The sequence below is a fragment of the Hippocampus comes genome, unplaced genomic scaffold, assembly GCF_001891065.2.
Source record: "Hippocampus comes isolate QL1 unplaced genomic scaffold, H_comes_QL1_v1.1 scaffold25, whole genome shotgun sequence".
Taxonomy (NCBI): domain Eukaryota; kingdom Metazoa; phylum Chordata; class Actinopteri; order Syngnathiformes; family Syngnathidae; genus Hippocampus; species Hippocampus comes.
Genome location: NW_017804844.1, coordinates 358,404 through 371,815, shown reverse-complemented (window position 1 = coordinate 371,815; position 13,412 = coordinate 358,404). Strand labels below are relative to the sequence as shown.

At 45.0% G+C, this 13,412-nt stretch overlaps 1 protein-coding gene across 1 annotated transcript in view; it reads left to right on the top strand.

Moving 5' to 3' along the window:
• Positions 1-13,412, top strand: part of LOC109519006 (cadherin-12-like) — a 133,263-nt gene that overhangs the window by 23,455 nt on the left and 96,396 nt on the right. The window contains exon 3 of the mRNA XM_019875232.1: positions 2,619-2,811. The gene's annotated coding sequence lies outside the window, so the exon portion shown is untranslated. The remainder of the gene's footprint in view (positions 1-2,618; positions 2,812-13,412) is intronic.

Below are 13,412 nucleotides of genomic sequence, written 5' to 3'. Positions count from 1 at the left end.
TGTAAATGGTTTAAAACTTCCTTTCTTTATAAATCTCGTTTAATCTTAAAGTGCATTACTATATTTTTCAATATCAATTACTTGTTAAAGTTTGTACAATCAGTGGGATCAGTTGCAATGCATATTTGTGAATGATAAAAGTAAATTGCACATTTGTCGAAGGAAAAGTAAGGTGCTTCCTGAAATGTTTTGTAAAAGATATGTTCATTAAATTTCAACATTTTCCTCATGTTCTTGTGCTTATTTTGTATCAAAACAAAGGGAAGACAGATTGTTTTTGTTATTTATAGCAAAGTATGGTATCATTTTAATGGTCCGGCCCACTTGACATCTACCGAGGCCGTATTTGGCCCACCATGTGAAATGAGTTTGACACCCCTGATCTAACCGAAAGCATGCCAAACAGTCAATCCTGAGGACACCGAATGCTGCCCAGACCCCACTGCGTGATAAAGAAGCCCATTTTTACCACACTTCTCAAACAGTTCATATGTCCAAGAGCGTGATTGGATTTTTTTTCCAAGCTAATTGTCATATTTTCAATTGTTTTAATCTGCAAGGCCGTCATCCGGTAGCTGTCAAACACGTTCTAAACAAAAGCGATGCACATAACGCTGAATTCCAATCGCAAAACCCGTTTGAAGTGACTCAAGAGATGTGAATTTTTTTTTTTTTTTTTACTTCGACTAATTACAGAGTTGTGGCAGAGATCTAATTAGAGACCCGCTAATAAGCCTTGTTTATTCTTATCGGATGTCTGATGGAAAGTGGCTGCCGTCCAAATGAAGGCGCAGACGTCTCTTCAGCATCCTTCCCATCTCCGTGTCAGCATTTGTATTGCTTTTAAGTGATGGGATGAGAGTGTACTCGGACTTTAATATGTCCCGCGAGGATACTGCAAAGATAGCGCCACAGGTCCTTCTCGCCGTTCATTTTGGAGTCCACGCAAATTGAAAATAGTGCGGCAAACGGTGGCTCTGAATTTGCATGCGTTTGCTTTTCTCTTCTGCTACTCTGTGGAAAATAAATTGGCAAAGTTGAGTTTTGTTCTTCTCCTTGTGGGTAAGGATTCAACGCTATAAAAATCCAGTGTCACAGCTTCTAGTTCCAGGGTAAAGGTCCGAGATCTGGTTTAACGTTGCTAGCTCTGGGCTACGGTTGCTAGCACTGTTCTACAGTTGCTAGTTATTTGTTATTCAGTGAAGTTTATACTTAATGGAGTAAAGTTGCTAGCTCCAGGCAAAAGTTATTAGTTCCTCGGTTGGTGGTAACGTTTCTTTTTCTGGGTTTCCCGTTGATATGAATTCAATGTTCATGCAATGTGGACAATGTGCTAATGTACTTGCAGGATAACGTGCATCAGTCTGGGTCAAGTTTTTAGTTCTTGGATCTAATTACGAGTTTTGGAATACTGATTCCGGTTCCTCTTAAAGATGCTAAATCTACGGTATGTTTTAGTAGAACTTGAGCTGGTTAAAGTCAAGCTACGCTCAACCTTTGCGTCCTTCCTGAACGGCCACAACTCGTGCGAGTTGATTGTTGATTCGGCGGCACCCATACGAAGCTGCTGTTTATGCCAAATAAAGCGACCGCTTCAGTCCGATATGACGAGTGGGAGAGAGCGAGAGAGAGCGTAATGAATATCTCAACTCGTCTCACCTGGTTAGACGGAGGATTAAAACTAATGCGACTCATCCCCAAAAAACGCGATGGATGGGCAGAGAAGCAAGTCACGCTCGACGATGGCATTAAATGGATCAGATAATTGCACTGACCTTATTGTCTCCCTTGGCTGAGAATGCCCCCCCCCCCCCTCCCCACTTCCTTTGTGCACCGTCGCTTGCTAATGTCTCTTCATTTACTCATTTGTTCTTATCATTTATTTATTATTTCCGGCACGCATTTTAGAAATGTTTTGCGACAGCATCTGCGTGGGATAATGACAAACATTGGCAGGGATATTGAGCTTCATTACCAAGCGCCTTGAAGGTGATTACCTCCGCCACAGAGGTGATCTTTCAGTCCGTTTGCCAATTGGTACTTGTTCAAACTGGATTTTTTTAAAGATAGGGCTAGGCTCCCCCGTGCGGATTGTTGATTTAAATTGTCATGGTGCGCTCACATGCGACACTGCAAGTTAAATTTTTGCGCGGTTTAGCATCTTGCAAATGGCACACGTGACCTAAAATGGATGCTTTGGACCAAAATGGCAATTTCTTGTGCGTTTTAGGGCATGGCTTTTTGTTTCTTTTTGTGGCTCCAACAGTGATTAGAAAAAATTAATGATAAATGAAACTGCCTCTAACTTTGAGGAATTGCACGATTCCATGTTCCATCATGACCGTAAAATGGCTGCTTGGAAACAAAATGCAAGACATTCCGTCTCTTGTTGAATGTGAGACTTTTTTTTTTTTTTTGGGGGGGGGGCGGTCTACACATAATAGATTTGCCCACCAAATTGCATTTTTCTAAGCAAAAATTGAATTTTCAAAAGCATCCAGGTCTGGAAAGGGCCTCCAAATGACAATATATTTTGCCATTGAGTCGCACTGACAAAGAAACAACGCTTTCTAATAAAACTGCTCTCACCATTCCTTCCGACTTATTTGTCTCCCCAGACTGAAGACTCTCGCCCGAATAAAAGGACAAAGGAAGTCGCGTTGATCAACGCCCGGCAATCGTCTCGGGGACCGGAGCATGCGGCCGGCCGATCTCCACGTTGGAGAAAGATGCGAAGCGCGATGATTCATCCCGGCGATCCTCGTGGGCGTCCATAAATCAGGCCATCTCATTTGCGGCGGCGTCATCCAGGTACAGCCCACCAAACCATTTCCACTAAAGGAGCCGTTTGGCTACTGCAGCTATAAAGAGATTACAATGACATCCCTTACGCGCCGCTGACAGCTCACCCGGACACAGCCTTGATGTGCCGCTAAGAAGGTGTCAATAACGCAGCAAATATTTTATGGAGGTGAAAACATTTCCTGACACCTACTGGTGACTGGAAGATTCATTTAAAAAAAAAAAAAAAAGGCCGGACTGGCATAGCCGAAGCCTTGCTTTCGCATGTTGGCCTTTTTTTTTTCCCGGTGAGGGGAAGCGATGGCGGAAAAACGGCGGCACTCATACATCACAGTCAGGGATTAGCGGCAATAAACATTCATCTTGCCACCCTCTTAAAGGGATATTTTAAAAGTCAACGGATTAGGGCAGAGCACGCTTGTAATCGCTCACGGTAGATAAAAGCGGTTGCATGTTCAAATGCCTCCAATTTAGCCCAGATGGACTACCTGTCAGCCTTTCAGCGACACTTTTACAATCATTTGTGCTTATGAGTCCAAATCATCAGGTCATAGAAGACAGGCATTTTTGTTTTTGAAATTTCCAACTCATACTGACCAAGTTATTCATCAAAACAAAGCCTTGGTGCCACATTTCAATGACGACAACCCGGACAGAAAACGCAAATGTAGCGTCTCGTCGCCGCTTTTTATTTTGCATCTGGATGAGCGTTTAGCCGAGAAAATGACACACGAGTGTGCAGGAATTCTGTCGTGTATCCGCGCGTATGTTCTCCCTTCGTCTCTGATCCGTGTTCTACGGAAATCAAAATGGTGGCTATTAGCAAAAAAATGCTAATCATAATAACAATGAATTATCGGTGAACAAAATCTGTAAAATTGCTGGAAGTACTCCAGTTGCGTTATTTAAGCAGCCAGAGCAGCTTGAAGGGCCAACGGATGGATATATAACTACATTTCACCAATTCATTTGGTCACCAAATTAATTCAATAACGCTGTCATAGTTTTGGAACAATCATATTTTTTTGGGGTGAATGATGGTGAGTTTTCTCCGATGATACCAAACCGTCCGCTCACTTGGTGACAAAGCCGAAAAGTCACAACAGCAACGGTTTTAGCTCTTTTAGTTAAAAAGCTAAAAATAAATAATAAAATAAAACAACTGGAAAGTTTCTTTAAAACCAAGTTGTTAAAAGGTCAGGGCAACTCCCACGCAGCCTCATCACATCTCCAGCATACGTCCATTACTCGAAAGAAAAGACGAAGCCTCGAGGGCGACCGCGCTGCCTCCACGTTCGTCCTAATGTGCTCTCTTATGAACAAATACATTAGCCGCCATTCGCGTCTGATGTGCTATCAGCCACTCGCTGCTCGGCCCTGATATTTACGCACACTCCTGTCTTATTACCGCGGCCCCTTCAACCAACCCTCGGGAGATTGTTTCGCAAGCCCATGACGGCAAACCGGTCCGCTGGGTCGTTAAGGGAGCGGTCAGGGGTCTTGGGCGCCGCGGCCCCCCAGCTGTCTTGCCCATGCACTCGTCTGACCATCCCTCAGCAGGGAGGTGGAAAGCAGTGAACTAGAAGCAACAACAAAAAAAAAGCCCGCTTTTTTTTTTTTAAACGCTGCTTTTAATTAAGTCTCTTATGTGTTTCTTTATTCCGCTTGCGTTCACTATCCCCCTCCCACCCTCAGCCCCACTCGCTCCCACCAGAATTAAATGTGCCAAACAGATGAATTGTCCCACGCATGCCTCTAATGAGATGCGAGGTATTGCAACAGACATTGGAGCAACTTTGCAACACCGAAAATGCTTGATGCCTTATCAAACGTTCCCCGCCCGGTAAGCGGCCATGATAGGCCACAGAGGCCCATATAGGGAATGGCTTCTTGGAACGTGCAAGATGACTAGGGGAAAATGGCAAGGCATAAAGAACGTGCATTTAAAAAAAAAAAAAAAAAAATCAAAGATTAAGAGGTTGTATGTCTGTCAATACGTATCGGCGTGTTTCAAGTAACAGGAAGCGACAACCACAAGAACCGTGTGACCCATAGAGAAGTTTACGTTCCGTTCCAAAATGTTCCGGAGAGTTATTATGTCGAAAACATCACTCCGCCCCGTTTTGGATGTCTCCAACTCCACCCGATTCAAATGATCAAGGATTTTTCTCAAGCTTCGGCAAAGCTCCTTGATGAGCCGATCATTTTACCATTGCAATCCGAAAAGGCGACGAACGATTTCCGAAATTTGCTCAACTTGTTCGTGGTAGACTTTTGGCAACCACAGGGGGAGGGTTTATTTAGATCCATGATCCCTCGTGACAAAACGGCAATGCCCGAGGAGGCGCTCATCCATCAGCGAGATGCCCTTGCGGCACATTCCTATTAGACGCTGTCAGGTGGGCCGGGCTCATTATTGCATCATCGTAATGGTGTCGTTTTTGTACTTCATCAGGGTAATTGCCGCAATTTGTCAGCCCTGATGGAGGGAGCGAAACGTAGCCGGCGGACGTAACGTCTAGCCGCGAGACACGCCGCGCTCGTGTCGTGACAAAAGAAAATGACGACGCCGACGGTAAAACATCTGGCCGCGCACGATACGAAAACAAAAGAACAAAAACAAAAAAAAGTCTGATTTGCTGGGATGGAATGGCTTGAAAGTGAAATAACGATCTCCTCCAAGATAAATTTACCGTAGGTCCGAGAGTTTGATTCGAATTGAATGCCTCAGTATGAAATTGACAGGGCATTGGCAGATTTTTATCAACCCCTATGTGTTATGATCTGTTTTTGATTTAGATTTAGATTTAGTTTTTTTTTTCTCCCCGTGGTCAATGTTCATCGCTTTCCCTGCTTTCATATTCATCTCCATCTGCCGTTCCCGATGTCAACCAATCGGCTCCCTCCAGCCACTCTTTGTCTTGCCGAGGTGTGCCTCGTTGTCTCGTCCGTCTGTTTGTATTTATCTCCCGGCTTTGGAGAAGTTGATGTCATTCCATTGTTGTTGTCATTTGACTCATCGCATGTTCCCTTTACTCGTGCGTGTTGTTTCTTGGCAATGTAAATGCAGCTTTCTATTTAAGATTTTGAGCGATAGCGAGCTTAAGAAGCATTGTCGCGGTCAGCGAGGGTGACCGACCAAACAAGCGAGCAATAAATGTCACAAAGGGAACGACGTGGCTCTATTAGACAAATGCGCAGTGACAGGAGGCCCTGAAGTGTGTTAAAAAAAACAAAAACTGGGCGGGGTTGTGTGCACTCAAAAAGGCCATTTAGATATTAGCCACTGTCACAAAGACACTTTTGTGCTCTTAAAGAACAATAAATAATGGATGTCACCGAGCAGATGCTAAATCTTGAACGGGTGTGGAGAATTAAATGCACACAGCTAATACTGTTAATGCATTTCACCCCCCCGCCCCCGCCCCACCACCCCTCCGCCACGCGCGCACCAAATGTCAAAGAACTAAACGATAATGCAACAAACTGTATGACAAAGCACTTAGCATAACAGCGTTTGTCTCCTGTCTGCTTAAATTTATCATCTCATTCAATTTCCGAGTGTTTCACAGCCTTTTCTCGAAGCGGCAAATAAATTAGGATGTCCCGGACCTGCTGGCCTTGCTGTTCAATAAAGGCAATTAAAAAAGTGAAAGTAAATTGTATTTCGTCGAATCCCGGATAAAGTCAGGCAGATTTTCATTTTGGGAAAACATATCGCTACTTTATAAACGCATGAAAATAACCTAGAATCTTTTTTTTTTGTTGTTGTTGTTGCTTGCAATTTTCTGGTTATCTTGTATTTCAATTATTTATCATTCAGGCATGTCTTTATGTATTTAACCCTTTTGGGGATGGCAGTTACTACAGTGGACAGCTTATGTTATGAGGGTACAAGGGTGCATGAAAGGGTTCAAAAAAATTAGGTGGTCAGATAAAGAACTGTCTGAAAATGGCTGGCACTGATTGAGTTAAAGTACATCAGGTTCATTGGACTGTCTGATTTTTTTTTTGGTTGCTCTGTTCCAAAGACAAATATAAAATTAATAGGATTAGGTCAATAGCATCCCCCCCTCCCAAAAAAAAAGTCCAATCGCATGAAATTAAAAAAAAAAAAAAAAAAAAAGCAGACGTCTGTAGCATGCTTGGACAGGTTGATGTAATTGGATGTGAAAGCCAGACGAGCCCAACTGCAGGCGAGTGTTTTAGGTTTCCATTACAGCACTGAGGTAGAGCATTTGAAGGGTGTTTTGTCCGTCGGGTGTTGCCGGTTGCCCACGGCTCGATCCGCTGCTCTCATTTGCGGCGATACAGACACATGCAGCCTGCAAGGGAAAGAAAGAGGAAAAAAAAAAAACAAAAAAACAAAACACAACAACTCTGAAATGATGGATGTGCCCAGGAAGCCGGCGCATTTACAAGTTGATTCTGGGAGCAGGTGCTGAGCGGTGTGGTGATTTTCTCATTTTCTTATTTTTTTTTGTTTTGTTTTTATCACGCGGAGCTTTTTTTCAACCTTCGTTACAAGCTACAGCGACACTGTAGATAAAACCGAAGCTTTCCGAAGAAGCGCTTGTTTTTGGAATGCGCATTATACGCATACAGTATATGCACATGCTGATCCAGCGGGTGACGGAAAGGGCAATATGGATGTCGGAAACGACTCCAGCCACAAGGAGTGAGATTGTACTCTTGTACAACTTTCTCAAAGGATTTGGAGTGCCCGTTCCCCCCCCCCCCCCCCCCCCCCCCCCCAAAAAAAAACATTTTGGGAGATGAATTACAACGATTGGAAGCGCCCGGATGGACTATTTTCAATTTGTAGGGTGACTCATAAATGTGGTCAACCCTGACAGTGATTTTGTACTGTCAAAGCAGATTCAACCGTTTCGCTAGGAGGAGTTCGAACAGTTGGCTTAGCTACAAAGAGATTTGATTTGATTTGATTTTTTTGTCGGTATGCAACCAGTCGGTGTCTCTTTCTTTGAGTTGAGAAGCAATTAAGGGAAGCACCACAGACAGTGGCGAGTTCTTCGCAATTTGTTTTTGACAGTCGGCGTGAATTCGAAAAGCCGATCTGATCAACCTACCGTACGTCTTTTGGTGAGGTTCAAAGACGATTTAGCCTTGCATTAACCTGGCATTTGTTTTTTTTCGAAACATGAAAGACGAGATATCGTCTTCGAAGCGATCGACTCGCGTGTCTCTTTTTCGGGCTCGAATTAGCTTTGACTCTGGTATGGTGTAAAATTTTAAACTAACACTTCTGAAATGTGTACACTCAGCTTTAAAGGGATTTTTATTTCTTTCTTTTTTTTTTTTTTGGTCTTGCCTCCACCGCAAGATTGCTTGCTCTCGCGCAGGTCAGTTGGGTTTTCGTTGCGGTATGAGAAATGCGGTTTTATTTCGCCGCTCCGCGTGGACCTCAATTGCCAGGCGGTAACTAAAAGCCCGCCGTGTCGGCGCTACGTAAATGCAATCGTCTTGACATTTGAGGTCTTCAAGAACACCTTCGGTTGAAGCGGCAATGACGGCTCCAAATAACGAGAGACGTATACCGACCGACGCGGCGGGATGCGTCACGCGCCGCAACGGCACGACACGACAATGAATGACTTGCGCGGAATAGGCGAGCGTTTGAGCGCCGGGTAAACATCGGCTTTGAACTCCCCTTTATATTTTCCGTAGCTTTCGAACTCTCGGGCCACTTTGTTACGCCGCCATTTGGCTCCCATCGCTCCGAGAGTAGAAATGAAAAAGCAGGTGAGACAAAAGGCTAAATTGCTTCTCTCAATGAGAGACGGTGCGCGAGGGGCTCGCGAGGGCATTTTTCCCGATTGTTTGCCGGCCCGGCGCATTTACAGCATGAGTCACATGACCGCGCCCGGTGTGCGCCTTATGGAGAACCTGCGGGGACGACCCATTTCTTTTCTCCGCCACCTCCATCTCTTTCGTCTTGTCGCTGACACTCTCAGCCTTTATAATAAGGTCAGTGGGGATGCAATCATAGCCAACATGAATTTGGGACCCACCCCCACCCCCCCCCGAAAAAAAAAATAGGAGTTGCGGGTAAATGAAAATCCCCTCAATACGTGAAGAGGGGCGAGGAGAGGTCGATAATGAGGACGGACGGTCCCAGGAGCCAGTGACTGGTTAGGCTCGGCTGGTGGAGATTATTTTGACGGCTTCTTTGTAAGCAGAAATGGCAAAGCTCATTTTCCATCAGGAACTCATTTACGGCCATTTTACACCCGTTTCTCAACTTCGCACGGCGCGACATCCGAATAAATGCTTTCGCCCAGCCAAACCTCATCTTGTCTTTTTTTTTTTTTCTCTAGGCGCCTATCCTGAGCAGGGAAGCATTTCAAGATGGAGTTTAGGTTTTGGGTAGTTTGGGTTAGATGCATTTAAAAACATTTTGGCTCTTTGCATCTGAGCTTGGTTTGGTCCCAAACTTAACCTCCCCGCAACTATCAAGCTTGCCGCAGCCTCTGAAAGGCTACCGAGTGTCGAGCCGAGAACATGAACTTTGCCTGTCGGGGCGTCGCGGTCCCCATGGTGATGTGCAAAGCACTTAACCTGCCAGCCGGCCGCTCGGCGGGGTTTCCAGCTGAACACGCCGCCTGTCACGAGACGCCGGGTCCTGGCGGGCTCTAAAAACAAAGGCCGTGCGCACGCGAGGGCCGAGCGCCATCCATACGCCTCTGCACTTTAGGCAACAGAACGATGATGACAGGCCGGTCCGGACCGCTCGATTCATTTTCTTTCCAAAAGATTGCTGAGGTGCACAAAAGATGTTTTCCGCCGGGACGTATCGCCATCTGACCGCTGCATGCGTTCGCGCTTCTCGCCTTGATTGTGTTGGGGGGGGGAAGAAGAAACGCTGAGGAGAAGTCAGTTGTTTGGCTCTCACTAGAGGAATCATATGGAGCATGAACATCAGAGGCAGTGTAGAAACTCTCAAAGGTTTATAAAGGGGGAAAAAAAAATGGACGCCTGAAGCGACAATTGGCACTGTGAAAGCGTCTTAGAGCGACTCCTCTGAATATGGATGACGAATTCAGTGGAGAGAACTGCATAATTGTCTTTATATAGGAGCTCCGCCACAATGAATCGCGATGAAAATGCAGCGAGGCAAGCATTAAACACTAATGCCGTCATGCTTTAAAAGGCATACCCCCCCCCCTTTTTATTCTTCTACTGCTCCTTTTAACAAGAAAAAAACAATCGCAACAAATTTAAATGAAATCAAGTATAGCATCCGCAACATTCCTGCGGTGGACACCATAGTTCACACCACAGTGCCCCAAAAAGTGAAAATATTTCTTACTCTCTCCTTTCATCTACTTAAAACGAATTCAGGTCTTCCTAAACCTGGCTTTGATATTATTTGTCTTGAAAAGCTACATTGATAGCCTCGCGCATTTGAATAGATTTTACATCATCCTCCAGCTAGCATAGCGACGAACCAGCTAGCATAGTGACTAGCCAGCTAGCATAGCGACTAAATTGTGCAATCTTCTTTCAAATAGCTGAACTGGCACCTTTCCAAGGCCTTTCTGACTTCTGAGGGAGTATCTAAAGCCCCTTTCAAGCTTGCCATCAGTCAGTTTCTTCATCTTTTTTTTTCCCATCGTTCAGCGTGAAAGGTACAGACAACGGATAGGGTGTCGAAAACAGAAACGCCACAGGGTGAAGTGAAACACCCCACTTAAAACATCCTCTTGTGTTGAAAGCAACCGCCGGCGTCCAAATGAAATGATCTGATTACGGGAAGCCGCATCGTCTTATTAACCTGCGCGGCGTATTAAGATGGGGAAGTTTTTAAGGAAGGGGCAGGAGTTTGAATGCCGTTTTCACTCGCGGGGCTTGAGAGCAGACTGTTTACGGAGATGATTGGACGCTCGGTGGGCAACTTCTTTCTATAAAAAATGAAAGGAAATAAAATATGCCCCTCGGTTGTTTGGCAGAGTGTCTCATAAAGTCGATATAAATTATGAAAAGAGCTTCCAGGCTGACTTTTGTTTATCGGCGCAAGGGGAAGAGAAGGACGAAGTTCCGTGCATCGGTGCATCTTCCGCCGGATCCAATCCCGTAGTTTGTTTTTGTTTTGTTTTTTTTGTCACATAATTCATTTGTCAAATGTGACCTCTTAATGGCATGCGAGAACAAAGCGATGAGTGACATCATAGTCAAACCTCTCTCTCGCACTTCAGAGCGAACCAATCAGTAGAAGCGAGCCAAAGTGTGAGCTTTTGAGGCGAATCAAAGACTCACAGAATCCGAAGAGCGATGGCAGAGTAGGTTAATTAAAACCAAGTGGAGGAAACAAGAGCCGGAAGAAAAAAAAAGAAAAAGAAAAAAGAAACGTGTCGCTGCACATTGATTCCGTATTTCTCGCTCTCCTGACTCGACGCTTAAAAGTCAAACCTGAAAGGTGATTTCGGTTCACGACAAAGAAGGAAGAGTTTTCGGAGACGTTGCGCCTCTCGTCATTATCAGCTCATGCAACAAAGCTCGGCTCGGACTTGCACTGACTTGAGGCGTGACTGTGCGCAACCTCATTTTCATTACCGGGCAGAATGAACCCACAGAAGCTGCGTGCGTGCGTGCGCCCGCGAAGTGAACGAAAACACGACGCTTGTGTCAGCGGATCCGACAGCATCCTCATTTTCAATTCACATTTCAAAGTAAGCAAATAAACAACCAGAAACCGTGTTTGAAACTTCAACCTAGGCCTGAAACCATCGTTTAGAACCCTACCTTTTAAATTCTAACCTTGTCTTGAAAGCCTCACCCGCTCGAATGTGTCAAGTTCTGTTCTCCACTTACTTTGTCTTGAATGCTCGCTGCCCTGAAATAACGACCAGGAGATTGTATTTGTATTATGGTTGAGGCGATTTAATGTCCGGAAGATCGAAACCTGACACGAGACCCTTAACACCCGCACAGGTGCCGTTTTAGCCACGCCCTCACAGGGAATAACACAACCCGAACTAATGTGACTGTGCACCAGGTTTTTGGACTTGACCGGTTCTAACTGGTCCGAATGTGCGAAGGATGATAAGAAAATGCAAGGTGGCCTTAGCAGGTGGAAATTTACAGCAATGATGGTCTAGTTCAGGTCATGTACTTAATTATGTCTGCCAAAAACGACCCTATTCAAGTTTTGGCTTAGGTTAGGCTTTTATTTTGGCGGTCGAGTGCGTTATCAGAGGGGTAATTGCAGCTCCGCGGGCGGCATCCCACCGATTGTCAACGGCTAATTGCGTTGCATGCGTTTGTGTGACCAGCAGTAAAACATTGCGCGGTGGCTAATTAGCCAGGACGTCTGCGGAGGTACACAGCCTGCTTGCTGTTTGAGACACTTGGCATTTTTTTTTTTTTTTTCTTCTCACCGTGTCGCCCGTGCGCCGGCTGGAAAAGAGCCAGGAGGGGGCGAAAAAGGCACAGATGCATTGTGGGTGGGACAGCAGCTGCCATGATTGCTATCCCGCCTCGCGGAGATGCTAAAGTCGAGCCTCCGGGGTGACGGCCAAACTTTGCACGGGTGTTCCTTTCAGAGCCATTTATTTCCAGCGGGGTAAAAATGGCCAAATAGATCAAGTTTAACCGTGGCCAGGTGACTCAGCATCGCAATCACTTTCCACACTTTTTTTGTGTGAAAGTGATTTATCCCTGAGGCCAAGATGGGGCTGAACTTCCCTCTCAGCTGTTTTTTTGTGAATAACTTCCCAACAGGAAGTCATACTTGAGGCGTTCCGAGACAGCAAAGAAGAAAAAACGATGGTCAACCCATCGATTGAAATAAAACAGATTATTTTATCAAACTCTAACCCTCGTTGGAAACTTTCATTATAAATATGAAACTCAAAGCCCAACCGTGGTCTCAAATCCGATCTTGAAAACAAAACCAAAGCTTTCAACCAGGGGTGTGCACACTTTTTCAGCATGCGAGCTACTGATAAAATGGCCAAGTCAAAATGCTCTACCCACTCTAGAAATGCAAAACGTATTCTTTTCAAATGTATTGCATAACCGGATGAGTCACATCTAATTAACTACCGTATTTTCCGCACTATAAGGCGCACGTCAAAGCATTCCATTGTCTCAAAAGCCAATCGTACGCTTTAAAGTCCGATGCGCCTTCATCTACGGATCAATATTCTGATGACTTGCGTGTCATTTTTTAAATGTTCTGTACGAATACTTTTTGGTGCGCCTTATAGTGCTTTCGGTTCACGACAAAGAAGGAAGAGTTTTCGGAGACGTTGCGCCTCTCGTCATTATCAGCTCATGCAACAAAGCTCGGCTCGGACTTGCACTGACTTGAGGCGTGACTGTGTCAAAAGTACTCCAGGTATCGGTAAGGTGTAAAACCATTCCTTGAAACCATACCCACCGGAGTAAGGTTTTACATTTCATCACAAAGTAGAAAGCCAGACAGTCTTGGAACTATTCTATCAAACCCTGAACCCTGTTTTGAAACATTCACTCGGAAAAAAAAAAAACTAATTGTGTCTTGAAATGAATCAAAACAAGCGAGAGTTATTGAATTAGTGTAATAGCAACACGCTGTCCTAATGAAAGCGGCACGGCGCGTTGCGCTT